This window comes from Nicotiana attenuata, chromosome 7 (assembly GCF_001879085.1).
Source record: "Nicotiana attenuata strain UT chromosome 7, NIATTr2, whole genome shotgun sequence".
Lineage (NCBI taxonomy): Eukaryota > Viridiplantae > Streptophyta > Magnoliopsida > Solanales > Solanaceae > Nicotiana > Nicotiana attenuata.
Window position 1 is genome coordinate 4403496 of NC_031995.1, and position 11348 is coordinate 4414843.

Genomic DNA, 11348 nt, shown 5'->3' on the forward strand with positions numbered 1-11348 from the left:
GCACGTTAAACGATGAAACAACAATAGACAATGACAATTAAGACCAACAGATAAAAAATGCATGAATGCAATGCAATGCACATGACCGCTGCGGCGCACAGCCCGATCCATTTGGGTACCCGCGCTCACTGTGGGGGTTCAGACTCCGGAGGGGCTCCTACAGCCCAAGCGCAATATCATAGTAACATTCGTTGCGGCGTGCAACCCGATCCACACTCAGTCCAGATATATATATGCATGCAAGCCACTCGGGCACAGTCAAATTATTCATTTTAGTTTCAATTATTAGGAATTATAGAGCTAAATGTTTAAACCTTTATTTATGTACTTGTCATTTCGAGGCAGTGTCTAACTCAGGACTGATATCATAAAATATGCTAAGCATCATGGAAACAGTGATAAGGATCCCTGAAGGATGCACATGATAGGCACAAAGCCCCAAACAATTCATAAAATCCAAGTAGGATGATTACCAAACAATTTCTAGTCAAGAACGCAGTACGAACATAATTCGGAATAGGCTAGGTCACAATCCCCAGTCACAATCGACCCCGCACTCGTCATAGAGTACGTGTCTCGCCTCAATATAGCGTCACAATGTGATATACCGGGGTTTCAAATCCTCAGGTCATCATCTACATCTATTACTCACCTCAAGCCGGCCACAAGTCTAGCTCGCTATGCCTTTGCCTTTCGAATCAACCTCTTCGCACGCCGAATCTGAATAAAACCACAACGAATACATTACAATAGGCTAAAGAAACATAACCCAATTGAAAAGACTCGAAAAACACCAAAATTCACTAAGTTGGCAAAACCCGAGCCCCGGGCCCACTTCTCGAAAAATTACAAAATTTAAATCACTGGATTCCTCGTCTCGCCACAAGTCTACACATACCAATTTTACCAAAATCGGAGTTCAAATGCCCTTTCAAAATCCGTTTTTACATCACGACTTTTCAAGCCCTAGCTTGACCCGTCTTGATGAATTTCCACTGATTTCTATGATAAATTTACCATATAATCAAGTAATTAAGCCAAGGAACTTACCTCCAATCGATTCTCAGTCAAAACCCTCGAAATTTCTCGCCCAAAGCTCTCCAAGTCGCTTAAAAAATGGTGGAAACTACCTCTTGTTCGCGGATGAAATATAATATTTTTAAACCCTTCTACCAACACTGATTTTCGCTTATGCGGTCCCGCTTCCACTTGTGCGGGACCGCTTCTGTGGCCAAAAATCCGCTTATGCGGACTTCACTTACAAACCCGGACTTCGCTTATGCGACTCGAACTCCGCTTCTGCGGTTCCCTCAAAACCGCTTCTGCGGTACAATGTCCGCTTATGCGGACCCGCTGAAGCGACCAACTTCCGCTTATGCGGAACTATCCTAACCCACACCTGGCCGCTTCTGCGATCGCTCACCCGCTTCTGCGGAACCGCTTCTGCGGTCCATTTCTGCAGAAGCGGAAATACCAGACGACAGCAACAACAGACCTGAAGCAAACTTCAAAACTCGTTCAACCACCCGAATTCACCCCGAGGCCCTCGGGACCTCAACCAAAAACACCAATACATCCTAAAACCTCATTCAAACTTGTTCTCATCCTCAAAACACATCAAACAACGCTAAAACCATCAAATCACATCGAATTCAAGCCTAAGTTTCTTAAAACTTCCGAATTACGCATTCGGTCAAAAACCCGACCAAAACACCTCCAAATGACCTGAAATTTTGCACACCTATCTAAAATCACCTAACGGAGCTACTGCAACTCTCGGAACTCCATTCTGACCCTCGGATCAAAATCTCACCTATCCACCGGAATTCGCCAAAGTGCCAACTTTGCCAATTCAAGCCTAATTCTACTCCGGACTTCCAAAATCACTTTCGATCGTACTCCTAAGGCACAAATCACCTCCCGAAGCTAAACGAATCACCGAAATTCACATCCGAGCCTTCTAACTAATAAGTCAATATTCGGTTGACTTTTCCAACCCAAACCTTCCTTAAAGGGACTAAGTGTTTCATTTCCTATCCAAACCAATTCAATTCAACTCTAACTCACCCGTTGCAGATAATAAAACATGAAAGAGCAATAAATGGGGGGAACAGGGCTGTAATACATGAGACGACGGAAGACCAAACTCACGACATTTACCTCGCTACAACGACCAAACTCAAAGCTCATCCAAAACTTTTCCTCTCAAACGAGCCTCCAAACCAGTAGAATCTAGCAAATTACCAACTAAACGATTCAAATAAAGCCTTAGGAACTACCCATGATTGAAAAAATTCAGTTTAGGCCATTATGAAAAAGTCAACAAAAGTCAACACCCAGACCCACATGGTCCAAACCCAAAATTCGGACCAAAACCCGATTACCCATTTACCCCCGGGCCCGGATATGTAATTGGTTTTGGAATCTGACCTCAAATTGAGGTCTAAATCTCCAATATTCCAAATCCCTAATTTCTACCCAAAACCCCCCAGTTCCACCATGAAAACTTTAGATTTTAGGTTAAATCTTAGGAAAAATTAGTGGAAGATTGAAAGAAATTTGTTTAAAATCACTTGCCAATGATTTGGGGAAGAAAAGTCCTTTGGAAAATCGCCTCATGTGTTTCTAGGTTTGAAAATTTGAGGAATGAATCAAAAATCCCGTCTAAGTCATCTTTTGTTCAGCTGCAGGTATCGCATTTGCGACCTGGCCGCAAATGCGACATTTTCTTCGCAAATGCAAAAAGTGCCCTAGGCCTGCAGTTATCGCAAATACGAACAAGTGTTCGCAAATGCGAACAAGAGAGGATCGCAAATCCGACCAAAACTTCGCAAATGCAAAGGTCCACCCCCCAGCCCATTGCTCGCAAATGCGATGGTCTCTTCACAAATGCGAGGCTCACATTTGCGAGCCAGGTCTTCGCAAATGTGAAATCTGCAGGTCTGATGCACACCAGCTATGATTTATAACTTCAATTCACTTTGTATCCTATCCGAAACTCACCCGAGCCCTCGGGGCTCTAAACTAAAGGTGCACACTATATTGGGAAAAATCAAGTTAACATATGGAATTAATTATGTGCTGACATGTCAAGAAACGTGGATCAATAAAAGAATGACAGCTGGTAAAGAATAGTTGAAGAGACACGAGCCTTAAGAGGCACGGGAAGAGATTCAAGAAAACAGGAAGGAACGGTTACTCAGACCTCTTGGTAATTTGAAGAGACATCGGAAGAATGAACCTAGATAGCAAAAAAAAAACATATACATATTATCCGTAATTAATGAGCATTAATGATGAAAACATTACAGAATCTTCACGAAACAGTTACGATCGCTAATTATAACGTTGCATTAATGACATTAATTACTTATAATGGCTCTGTTATGAGAGGAAAGAAATGTATTACTTAGAAATAGCTATAAAAGGAGAGGAATAAACATTTGTAAGGACACATAATATTATTGGAATTCGCCGATTTACTTTGCTTTCTTTTACTTAGCTATCGTTTAAATCAATTCTTCTTATTTGTTCCAAATTTGATTATCAGTAACCCGAGTTCTTCTAAAATTTAGCTTTGACCAAAATTCCTATTTTCTGGTTAAACAAATTGGTTCCATTACCGGGAATATGATAATCTATTACTTTCTAAATCGACTCTTTTATCAAATCAATCATGTCGAATGTCGATGACAACAACCCAAGAGACCATCAACACCAGGAGAATCCGCAAGGCAATGGAACCCCGATCCCTTCCCCACGAAATTCTCCTCGGTAATCTCGAGAAGGAACTCCTGATGGATCTCAGTCAAATATGAATGATTAGTTTGAAAATGATGAGGCTATTAATGAAGCTTTGAAAAAGTAGATCGCTCAACAGGTCGGCAATGCTCTTGAGGCTTTCACTAACCAGCTGCCGGTTGTGCCACTAACACCTACTCCCAACAACAATCCTTTAGAAAATCCTCGCTCAGGACTCGTTAACTTGGGCTGTGGAGGAACTCCTAGCGAGTCTCGTGATGGAGGGTCAGGCAACCCAGTTAATTCTGATTTACAAAATTTAGTACTAACTTTGCAGAAACAGCTCAAGGAGCAGAGCGACCGCATCGAGCAAATACCTGGAGTGCCGTCTGTAATCAAGGGAATATATATGGACAAATTCACAACAACCTTGGAAGCCAAGTGCAGCTCCTCTGTCCATTCCGAAGAAATTCAAGATGCCCGATATTCCGAAATACGATGGAACAATTGATCCACGGGATCACATAACTGCATTCACAACTGGTGTAAAAGGCAACGACTTGACCAAGCAAGAAATTGAATCAGTATTGGTCAAAAATTCGAAGAAACACTCACTAAGGGAGCAGTAACATGGTATTCTCTTTTACCCGAAAATTCTATAGGTTCTTTTGCTAAGCTTGCAGATTCATTTATGAAAGCACACTCGGGAGCTCAAAAAGTTGAAAAAAGAATGCAGGACATTTTCAAAATAAAGCAAGGAGATGCGGAGCTGCTCAGGGAATTCGTAGACAGATTCCAGCGTGAGAGGATGATGTTGACACGTGTACCTAATAACTGGGCAGCTATGGCATTTGCCAGTAATCTAAGTAAAAGAAGTTCAGAAGCCACAAGGAGACTCAAGGAAAGTTTACGAGAGTTTCCAGCAACAATTTAGAATGATGTTTATAACAGATACAACACAAAGCTGCGGATAGAAGAAGATACCATCATTCAATCTCGAAGGGATGAAAGGTAAGTTCAAGGCGAGCTGAAACTGAAAAAAGGTCCGGTAAAAATAGGTACGGACCTTACATGGGACCAGCAGGAAGAGATTCGCGTTCAAAACAGGAAAATCCAAGGTACGATCATAGATCAAGAGATAGAGAGTCAGGTTCATCATCAAGGTTCGGGAAAGAGCGAAACTCGCGAGAGACACGAGATGATGACAAAAGCTCGAAGGAAAAGATCGGCGGTTACAGTTTTAATGTTAGCACATCCGAGTTGGTGGCTGTTTTAAGAAGCATGGGTGACAAGGTACGCTGGCCAAAAGAAATGAGATCAAACCTGAATAGACAAAATCCAGATTTTTGGTGCGAGTTTCACAACGATCACGGTCACAAAACGACGGATTGTAGATTGCTGCAAGGTGAAGTTGAACATTTATTAAACACAAGGGTATTTAACCGAATTGTTTAGTGAAAAAAGAAAGCAAGCATACATGAAGAATAGGCACGAGCCTCCAAAACCCCTTTCACCAAAAAGGACGGTTAATGTCATAAGTGAAGGAGAAGAGATAAATGGCGTAACATATACGACATCAATGAAAGTGTGAAAAATAACAGTTACACACGGGAAGCGAGTTCGACAAGTTTTGGAAGAAGATAGTATTACATTTGATGATGTAGATGCAGGCGTGCTAACCCCGCATAACGACGCACTGGTAATATCTTTACTTGTACATGAAACTAATGTAAAACGAGTTTTGATTGATCCAGGTAGTTCTGCGAATATCATTCTGTTAAGAGTGGTAAGCGAGATGCAAGTTGATGATTAGCTGGTACCCAAGGCACACACCTTGTCTGGTTTTGACAACTCGAGCGTCGTAACAAAAGGGGAGATAATACTCACCACATTCGCAGAAGAAGTGGTCAAAGATACGAAATTTTAGGTAGTAGAAGTGGATATGGCCTACAATATGATTCTCGACAGACCGTGGATTCACGAAATGGACGTTGTTCCATCTACCTTACATCAAGTTATCAAATTTCCATCACAATGGGGGATACGGCAAATTCGTGGTGACCAACAAGCTTCACGAAGCATTGATTCCGTGGCAGACTCAAATGCATAAAGTGACGAAAAATAGCAATCACAAAATGCAGTTGAGGACGCATCAACACGAACCTCAATTGAAGATGGGCAAACAGATGTAGATTCGAGGCCCGATACTGTTCAGGAACCAGAGTAAAACGAGAATATCAAAACAACGATCGAAGGACTGGAGGTTGTGGAGCTATTTGAACATTGGCCAGACAGAAAAGTCTACATTGGAATCAACCTCAGCCCGGAAATGAAACGTAAGTTGATTGAATTTTTAAAAGCTAATGCAGATTATTTTGCTTGGTCTCATTCAGATATGACAGGTATACCACCGGAGGTAATGAACCACAAATTAAATGAAGATCCGTCGTACCCACCTGTCAAACAAAAGAAAAGGAAGCAAGGCTCCTTCAAGAATAAGGTGATTCAAGATGAAGTGCAATAACTTTTAAAAATTGGGTTTATCTGCGAGGTAAAGTATCCAGATTGGTTGGCTAATACTGTTGTAGTACCTAAAAATAATGGTAAGTGGCGAGTTTGTGTAGATTATACTGATCTAAATAAAGCTTGACCTAAAGATTCTTTTCCATTACCGCACATAGATCAACTAATTGATGCTACTGCAGGGCATGAATTGTTAAGTTTTTTAGATGCCTATTCAGGATATAATCAGATTAAAATGGATCCTCTAGATGTAGAAAAGACTTCCTTCATCACAGACAGGGGGACTTACTGTTACAAAGTAATGTCATTCGGACTGAAGAATGCTGGGGCCACATATCAAAGACTGGTGACCAAAATGTTTCAAGAATACCTAGGGAAAACCATGGAGGTTTATATAGATGATATGCTGCTCAAGTCACAACAAGCAGGGAATCATATTCGACACTTGTCTGATACATTTCAGATTCTTCATAAATTTAACATGAAATTAAACCCTAAGAAATACGCGTTTGGAGTGTCATCAGGTAAGTTCATGGGATTTCTTGTTTCTAACCGTGGCATTGAAGTAAATCCCGTGCAGATTAAAGCTATTGAAGAAATTCTGGATATACTCACGAGTAAAAAAGAAGTACAGAGACTGACAAGAAGAATAGCTGCTTTGGGAAGATTTATTTCCAAGTCATCGGAAAAATGCTTCAGGTTCTTTTCAGCTCTAATAAAGCAAGATCAATTTGAATGGACTGAAGAATATAAAAAGGCGCTTAAAATTTGAAAGTATACCTATCAAATCCACCATTGCTCGCAAAACCAAAAGATGGGGAAAAACTACTCATTTACCTTGCTGTTTCCGAAGTAGCGGTAAGTGTTGTGTTAGTTCGAGAGGACCAAGGTAAATAATCTCCGGTTTATTATGTTAGTAAGTCATTATTAGATGTTGAGACTCGATATCCTCATCTAGAAAAACTTGCACTTGCGTTAATTATGGCATCTAGGAAGTTAAGGCCTTATTTTCAATGTCATCATATCTCTGTAGTAACTGCTTATCCCTTACGTAACATACTGCATAAATAAGAGTTATCACGTAGACTAGCCAAATGGGATATAGAGCTAAGCGAATATGACATTACATATCAACCAAGAACTGCAATAAAGTCACAAGTTTTAGCAGATTTTGTGCCAGATTTTAGTCAGGGAGTACAACTAGAGGCAGAAAAAGAACTACAGGTATTTAACGGGTCTAATCCAGTTACTTGGACCTTATTTACTGATGGTTCATCAAATGTAAAAGGAGCAGGTCTAGGCATTTTTTTGGTACCACCTACGGGATAAACTATACGACAAGCCATAAAATGCCATCCTATTACTAATAATGAGGCAGAATATGAAGTTGTGATTGCAGGTTTAGAATTGGAACGAGAGCTCATAGTAGACAAGTCGTAATCAAAAGTGATTCACAGCTCGTAGTTAACCAGATGCAGGGGACTTATACAGCCAGAGAGGCGAGGATGCAGCAGTACCTGGAAAAGGCACGAGATTTGGTCAGGAAATTTCAAACTTGGAAAGTCATGCAGATAACAAGGGAAGAAAATGCCGAGGCAGACGCTCTAGCTAATCTTGCGTCTGATGCAGAAGTAACAAAATGAAGAGAATGCTTTCGTGATTCATTTGTTTCATTCAGTACTTGATCAAGATAAAAACGAGGTAAATTACAATAATCTAACTTGGGATTGGAGGAACGAAATTGTCAATTTTTTGCAGTATGGAATTTTACCTGAAGATAAGAAAAAGGCTCAAGCACTTCGCAAAAAAGCTGCTCGCTACTATTTAAATCAAGGCAATCTTTATCGAAAAATATTCGGTGGTCCTCTAGCAAGATGCCTCTGGCCTTCTCAAACAGAATACGTGATGAGAGAAATACACGAGGGACATTGTGGAAATCATGTTGGAGGAAGATATTTGGTAAAAAACGTGATTAGAGCCGGCTATTATTGGCCAAAAATGGAAGAAGACGCGGAAAATTTTTGTGGAAAAATGTGACAAGTGACAAAGATATGGTAACAACATGCATCGACCAGCTGAATTATTACATCAGTCATTGCACTGTTACCTTTTATGAATTAGGGATGGATATCGTAGGTCCACTACCACAAGCCAAAGGCAAGGTAAGATTTTTATTAGTGCTCACTGACTATTTTACTAAGTGGGTAGAAGCGGGAGCTTTCAAACAGGTACGAGAAAAAGAGGTCAGAGACTTCATCTGGCGGAACATCATATGCCGATTCGGGGTGCCGAAGGAAATCGTATGTGATAACGGTCCGCAATTCATAGGTACACAAATCACAGAATCTTTCCAAAGTTGGCAAATTAAAAGGATTACTTCAACTACTTACCATCCGGTGGGTAATGGACAAGCTGAATCAACAAATAAAGTCTTTATCAACAACTTGAAGAAAAGACTAGAAGAATCTAAAGGCAATTGGCCAGAGATACTACCTGGAGTCTTATGGGCTTATCGAACAACAACAAAAACAAGTACGGGAGAAATATCATATTCACTTGTATATGGAGCTGAAGCCTTAATTCCAGTCGCAATAGGGGAGCCAAGCACGAGATATACTCAAACTACTGAAGAGTCGAATGAAGAAGAGATGCGAGTAAATTTGGATTTACTTGAAGAAAGAAGGGAAACTGCTCTGATAAGGATGGCAGCACAAAAAAAAGTTATTGAGTGGTATTACAATCGGAAGGCTCATCTCAGATACTTCAAGATTGGGGACTACGTTCTTAAGAAAGTTTTCCAATCCAGAGGACAGTTAATGCAGAAAAATTAAGTCCAAATTGGGAAGGACCTTACAAGATTCATGGAATCGCAGGAAAGGGTGCATATGAGCTTGAAACCTTTGACGGCAAAATTTTACCCTCTAATTGGAATGTTGTTCATCTGAAGAAGTACTATTTCTAAGAAAGGGAAATACCCACGGTCAGGTATCCTTAATTTACAATTTTATTTTTTGTTAAAAGTATACTAATGATTTTAGATGATAGGCAAAAAGCTAGCCCACACTAAATGATGAATTTAGACTTGAAAGACACGCGGAAAAACATAATTGTCGGTCTAGGGTTGCAACTATTCTGCTGGAAATTTAAATGGGTTAAGCAATCTTCATCTAAAATCGTACCTCTGAGTCCCGTATTTTCCTTTTCTGGAAAAGGACCGCATGGAAGGAATAATCAAGTGCTCGAGATTTCAAGGGTGCAAAGCTCAAACCCTTGGGGGACTATATAATATACATATGATATATGTATAAGGAAGGCAAAGAAGGCTGAAATCAATTAAATTTCAAGTCAAGTCAAGCCTAAAAGTCTACTCATCAAATATCAAGTTCAGAGCAAAGTCACGAGCCAATAACACAAGCCTGATCAAAAAACCTATGAAGAATACACTCGTGGATACAGATTCCAAAATCTTAAGATGTTTAGGTTAAAGGCAGTATTTAGCCATGGGTCATAAAGAAACCCTTGGATTTTCTTTTTTACAAATCTGTTGTAAAGAAAACGGTTACAGAAGAGTATTCATGTAAAATGTTATTTACACTTGACAAAGTTCGAATGAAAACTTTATCAAAGTTATTTCAAGAAAATGTGTCTTCCTATTTCTTCTTTCGTATGTTTACACCACTATGAAGTTGAGACGTCTTCTTCATTAGTGTAGTATAAAAGGACCCTCTTTTTGTAATTCATGTTTGATTCAAAGATCCATGAAATTATTAAAGCATTTCTAAAAATGTAAAAAGTCAAAAGGGTAAGACAGAAACCCACTAATTAAAAACAAGACCTTGGACTTATAAAAAAAACAAGGCAAAAAGAGTATAACAGAAACTCAAAAGGATTAAGTTAAAACGAAAACTTTATAATATTAAAACTAAGTATGAACTTAGTCATAAATTGATTGTCATTTTTACAAAAAAAAAGCCCCCAAAATGGGACCAGGGGTAATACCACAAATTCAACCAAAAAGGAAAAAAAAATGAGTCAAACTTCACAAGTAAACTTTCACTGAGGAGCAGGAGAAGAATTCAAAATAGCATCAACAGCAATAGAAGGCTCGATTTTGTCTGAAGGAGCTGCGACATATACCGTACTAGGATCAGCTTTAACATACTCGGGAGTATCAGCCATGGGAGAAGAGAAACTTTGGCCTTGCTGAGTTTTTTCAATGGTCTCTTTAATCTTTGTTAACTCAGCATCCAAGTTAAAGCCTTCTTGGCTAACCTCCATAAGGGTATCATGGTGTGTGTTCAATATAGCCCAACTTACTTCGACAGCAGCTTTGTCCTCAAGAGCCTCGTAGTCTCTTTCCCAATGGTCAATTTCACTTTTGAGCTCCTCCCTCTCAGCTAAAACAACATCGTAAGAAGACTGTAAAGGGGCAAGTGAACTCTCCAAAAACTTAACCTTGTCAGAAGAAACTCGGAGGTCTTCTTGGGCCTGCGTGAGTGTTTGAACAAGTTCACCAGCATAAACTTCTTTCTCATTTAGCAAAGCTTTAAGGCCTCTGATCTCTTCAGTATCTTTGGGGAGTTGTTCAGCAAAAGAAGATTCAAGGAGATTCTTATCCTTGCCCGCTTGATTGGAAGAAGCTTTTTCAACTGCCAATTCCGATGCCATGACTCTCAACTGCTGCTCTAAGGTACATTTGCTTTCTTCTAAAATATCCATCTCAAGCTGAAGACTTTCATATTGCTCTTTCCAATTGTCTGACTCAATTTGTTAGTCATGCATTAATTGCTCTGTATGGGAAACCCTTTCATCATCTCTGTACCGATGAGATTGATCTAACAAAAAGGGGTAAGAATATTAGTAAAAGGAGAATGTAATAAAGCATGAAAAGAAATTAATACCTTCAGTGATGACTGCACGATATCATTCATCCAAGTCAAAGAACTATGACTTTCTAGTTTGGACTTCTCAACCGGACCAATCAAGGGTTTCAACCATACGTCAGCCCGACCTGACTTTTTCAAAAGACTACCATCGGCAGGGACTTCAATGGTAATCTGCTTCATCACTCTACTTCCACTTGA